Genomic DNA, 5,595 nt, shown 5'->3' with positions numbered 1-5,595 from the left:
CATCAATGTCATCTGGAGCCATGTTTAACCTTCAATGGCAGGAAGAAATCACCACGAACACATTGTGGAACATATCCAGGAAGCCAGGAGAGAAGTGATGCTCATCTCAGTAGAAAGCAATTCTGCCAGACAGGACATTTTCAGAGGATGGATGATAGCAGGATATCAAAGTGAGCTAAAGTGAGGAGACCACAAGCTGAGTGAGCAAAAGAAATACATTGAGGACAAACTGAAGGACATCTCCAAGAAATGCCAGAAAATATACAAAGTACACAGGACAACTTAGTAAAATGAACATAAAATTAATCCTCAGTTGACATGAGGTAAACATACAGCATATGAGGTGACTTTGGTGGTATATATAGATCACAAAGAGAGCAGAATGGCAAACAGAGAAGTACCTTTTTTTTTCCTTCCACTGGACTAGCCACCTTTTTTTAAAATTTTTATTGAAGGTATTTTTTATTTCCAAAACATATACAAAGATAAATTTTTTTAACATTGACCCTTGAAAAATCTTGTGTTCTAATTTCCCCCCTTAATCTCCACCCCCTCCCCTAGAAGGGATGTAATCCAATATATGCTAAACATGGTAAAAAATATATATGTTAAATCCAAAATAAGCATATATATTTCTATAATTATCTTGCTGCACAAGAAAAACCAGATCAAAAAGTTTAAAAAAAAGAGAAAGAAAATAAAATTCAAGCAAATCATAACAAAAAGAGTGAAATACTATGTTGTAATCCACCCTCAGTTCCCACAGACCTTTCTCTGTGTAGATGGCTCTCATCATCACAAGATCATAGGAACAGTCCAGAATCAAGAGAGACACTTTAAGACACATAGAATCAGAGATGGAAAGCAGGAAGGGACTTTGGAAGCAAACCTAATTTTTAGGATGAAAAATCTGAGGTTCATTATGAAGTGAATCACCTTAAATACAGAAGTATTAAATAGAAAAACTAGGTGAAATCCTCTGATTTCAAATTCATCCTCCAAACCATTCACATGATCATTTAACCTTTTCAGTTAGACCTGCCGATCTGCTGGGCTTTTGTGAATACCTTACCTGCTACCACTGAAAAATTATAAAATCACTGAGAATAAAGGAACATCAAAAAAGATATTATTCTCCCTTAGCTCTGTTAGTACATAATCACCTAAAAGTAGTTTCAACAGCATTATTGAGAAAGCAGAAACCAATCCAGTCATAGTAATGTGGTTTAGTAAGTAAACAGAAAATATTTAGAGTAAAAAAATTTCAAACCCACATAGGGAATCTATTATAGATAACTTTGACAATGGTTAATTTACATAATGATAATCAAGAGTTGATTATATTTTAAATACAGTGTGTGTGTGAATAACCTATGTTGGTTATGCATGTAGGTGCCTGGGTTTGTCTATATGCAGCTCATGAGAAGGCATGAATAAATTTCTCTTGGAATCTTGCCTGTATTTCTGCCTTGGAGGAGAGTTAGAAAAGTCATAAACTGACTTATTTAATCTCAGAAAGGATACTGTACTAGAATTATATTAATAGAGATTGTGCCAGTGAGAAACAGAGAGAAAAAGGCAGAGAGAAAGACCAAGAGACAGACAAGGAGAGACAGGCATCCTGATCTCACCCAAAGGAAAATTGCCCCAAAATTACTAGGGAGATGAACTGGAAATTAGGACTATGTTGAGGAACTAGTTTTCCCAAACATATCTATCTTCCTAAACCTCTTCTCTTTTCCTCCAATTTTTTTTTCCAAAAGGGTTTTGGACCTCAGTAAGCTTTCTTCAGGAAAGAAAACCCAAACTCTCCTACCAACTCTACCCCTCACATAGGTTGTATTAAAGAATCACTCTAACAATAAGGAGAGTCCCACCTAACTGGGACAGCTCAAAAAATACCTCAAGATTTTGAAGCATGAGTTACAGTGCAACATATAGTTTTGTTGTCTTTCTATAGAGTCAGTGTGCTTTAAGAGATATTTTCTTGGATTTTTCTTGGATTTGTAATCTAGAAGGTCAAGTTCAAATCCCATTTCTAACAGTTACTAGCTATGTAACCAAAAACAAGTCAAGTCACTTAACCTTGTTCACTCTCAATCAACTTTCTAAGTCTCTGAAAATTTCCACTTTCAGGGTGGAAAAAGTTAAGACACTGGAAAAATCATAGCATAACCACATTTATTTACATCATAATAAATAATTTTATATATGTAAAATGCATATGATATTACATATAATTACATGTAATATATGATAAAGGTAATCCTTTTTTCTGACAAAATTAATAAACATATAAAGAAATCTATATATATATATATGTATGAAGAGTGTTTGCAAGTTAAAATGCATTTTTTTATTATTTATAGAGTATTGTTTAGTAAAGAAAAATAAAAATAAATTTAAAATACAGAGCTAAGAACCATTTGAATTTTAATTTGAAAAAAATGATTCAAAGATTTCTCTGCCTAAATCTCTCTGTCAAGAAGTATTTCAAGAGTTTAACACAATGCCTTTCTGTTCTTTTCCCTGATAAGAACTTGGGAATTAACTTTCTACTTTTGAAAAGTTCTCATCAGAGTGGCTAATGAATCACTCTGTACTGGCTTAACTTCTGGAGCAATCTGCTCACATTCTCAAATGTCTTCTGCAAACCAAATGTCAAGTTTCTGAGAGACATTCATCCATCAATGTCCATACTCTCCAGGTTTCATGGTCATTCTGGAGTTAAAGAAAACATTCGTTGTAGATACCAGTAATACCTCAGCCCTACAGCAAGACTAGTTCTGTACTACAATGAACTTTTCTCCACAGGGAGGTTGATAGAAGGTACATTTGCCTTTTGGTTTACTTTCTTCATAATAAATGAAAAGGCATTAGAAAATTGCATGACTTTATCTTCCACATGAACATCCTGACTACAAAAATTCATTATTAAGATGCATTTAAATTATTCTCCATCTATATGATAATTCTTAACATACCAAGTAACTTAGCTTTAATAAGTATTGTGCATTCAGTCACTAAATCAGGACCTAGATGAAACCCAGAAAAGGAGAGTGTTATCATCATGTGAATTTGTTCATTTTGACTTAATTATTAATGATGTACTAATAAATGTTTAACAACCAGCTCCCCAGAGAAAAATATACACAACAATCTTTTGAGTTTATTGTACATTTTTAACATTTTCTGTCACATTTTTAAGTCTAGACAATCAACAATAAATCATACGCTGATTTCATTTGCAAATTTGCAAGTCACATACTTACACTGAAAATCTGCCTATAATGTGTCAAACTTACCCATCAGGTGACAATAATGAATTAAAAACTAAAATGCAAGGGGAAAGATATTTCTTAAAAGCATATTTAAAATACTCAATACAACATCAGGCTTTCTTGCTCCATAGTACTCAATTACAGCCCTGACATCCCAATAACCATGTCAAAGAAGCCCACAACTGGCATAAATCTTGGCACTACATATTCCTACATGAGTCTTCCAATATGTGAAAGTGATAGTCATTGCTAATGGCCAAGAAAATAGCACCACCCCAAGCTATATCACCTTCACTAACCCAGTACATTTAATAATGATATTACAAAGAATCAAATCACAATGAATTCCACAAGCACTGTCTTTGATGTTAAAATCCAATTGGTCACGTGATACAGTCCAACACTGACCGTTCATGAAGGCCAAAAGTTTCTCTCCAGAAGAAGCATCTTCTATAATATTGATCAAAATAAATTGCTGAAGCTTACCTTGAGAAGACTATCACAAAAGCCTACTTCATTGATTCCCAATATCAATGATTCCCGAAGATACAAAAACAATTACTTCTTTCAATTAATCATCAATGAGCCAACTGCTAGTGATATTATTTATGGCTTGGAAAAGAAGGTTGGTGCTGATCTTTAAACTTGGAGGAGGTATTCTCAATATATGTATTCTTACCTTGAAAGATGGTGTTTTTTGAAGTCCACAACTAGAAGACACCCATTTAGGTGGGAAGTACTTTGACAACTGCCTGATCAACCATTTCATTGCTAAGTTCAAAGGAAAGCACAAAAAGGACTTCAATGAGAACAAGAAACTATCTGCTGTTTGCTTAGCCCTTGTGAATATGCAAAAAGCATCCTCTCTTCCAGTATCTATACCTCCAGTACCTCCAGTAATAAGATTGACTTCCTCTATTGAAGATATCGATTTCTATAACTTTATCAGCCATGCCCATTTTGAAAAGTTGGATGCTGACCTCTTTTGTGGTATGGTGGAACCTACAGGAACTCAGCAAAAAGGCCTTAAGAGATGCTGAGCTAGAGAAATCACAAATTCATGACCAAAATGTTAGATTCTCTCAAATCTAGAAAATTCTGCAGAACTTCTTTTATAGCAAAGAACTCAACAAGAGTATCAATCCTGATGAGACTATTGCTATCTAGGGTGTAGTTGTCCAGGTTGTCCTATGGTCTGGAGTTAAAACTGCTGTTAGATGTAACTCCTCTTTCTCTTAATATTGAAACTATTGGTAAAGTTAGGATAGTTCTGATCAAATGCAATACCATTATCCCCATTGAGCAGACACAGATTTTTATTACCTACTCAGACAACAAATCTAGTGTGCTTATTCAGGTTTATGAAAGTGAGAGAGCAACTAGAAATGATAACCTACTAGATAAGATAGAGCTAAGAATACTTGCTATACCCAAGGGAATTCTTCAGATTGAAGTAACATTTACTATTGATGAAATTGGCATTTCCAATGTTTTTGTTGTTCATAAGAGCACGAGAATAAAATCACCATTGCCAATGACAAAGGTCATCTAAGTAAAGAAAATATTGAGTGTATGGTTCCAAAGCTGTGAAATACAAATATGAATTTCATATGAATATGAAAAGTAGACAAGGTGTCTACCAAGAATTCTCTAAATTTTAGGCTTCCAACATGAAGACCACAGTAAAGCATGAGAAACTCCAAGGCAAAATTGATGATAAACACAGAAAATCCTTGACAAATGGGATGAAATGATCAACTAGCTGGTTAAAAATCAGACTGCTGAGAAGGAAGAATGTAAGCATCTACAGAAAGAATTGCAACCTCATTATTACTAAGTTGTACCAGAGGGAATTGGGCATGCCATGACTCATCACTGGTGGGTTTCCAGGAGGAAACACTGCACTATCTGGAGCACTGTCTTCTGAACCCACCACTAAAGAGACTACCTATGTCAGTGCAGAAGAAAAAGCATTTCCTAAAATTTAGGGACTCAAATCTGTAGCCAAAGCAGTAGCAGTTTAAAAGTTTAAATGTTTGTGCTACTGTGTAAGTCTAGGAAATCTGAATAATTGAATATGTTCAGAGGGAGATAAAGGAACAACATTGAACTTTTTTTCTGTAGTGTCAACAAGTAAAATGCAATTCTTTTCCTGGAGAATAAAATATATTTAAATTTGGCACCATAAAAAAACTTATTTAGAAATGTGAAATCATTGAACTACTTATTGCTTTATGACCAAGCATCTTCCTCAGAATGCACATTCTACTGGTCAAAATGAAATAGTTTGTTTTATCAGGATCTTCTTTTTATT

General features: G+C 34.2%; 1 pseudogene; it reads left to right on the top strand.

Annotated features, from left to right (window-relative positions):
• The first annotated feature begins 3,444 nt into the window (after positions 1 to 3,444).
• LOC100918787 lies at positions 3,445 to 5,269 on the top strand (annotated as a pseudogene).
• Positions 5,270 to 5,595: the final 326 nt, after the last annotated feature.

The sequence above is a fragment of the Sarcophilus harrisii genome, chromosome 1, assembly GCF_902635505.1.
Source record: "Sarcophilus harrisii chromosome 1, mSarHar1.11, whole genome shotgun sequence".
Taxonomy (NCBI): Eukaryota; Metazoa; Chordata; class Mammalia; order Dasyuromorphia; family Dasyuridae; genus Sarcophilus; species Sarcophilus harrisii.
The sequence above is the reverse complement of the archived record's forward strand: the minus strand, read 5'-3'. Positions and strand labels throughout refer to the sequence as shown.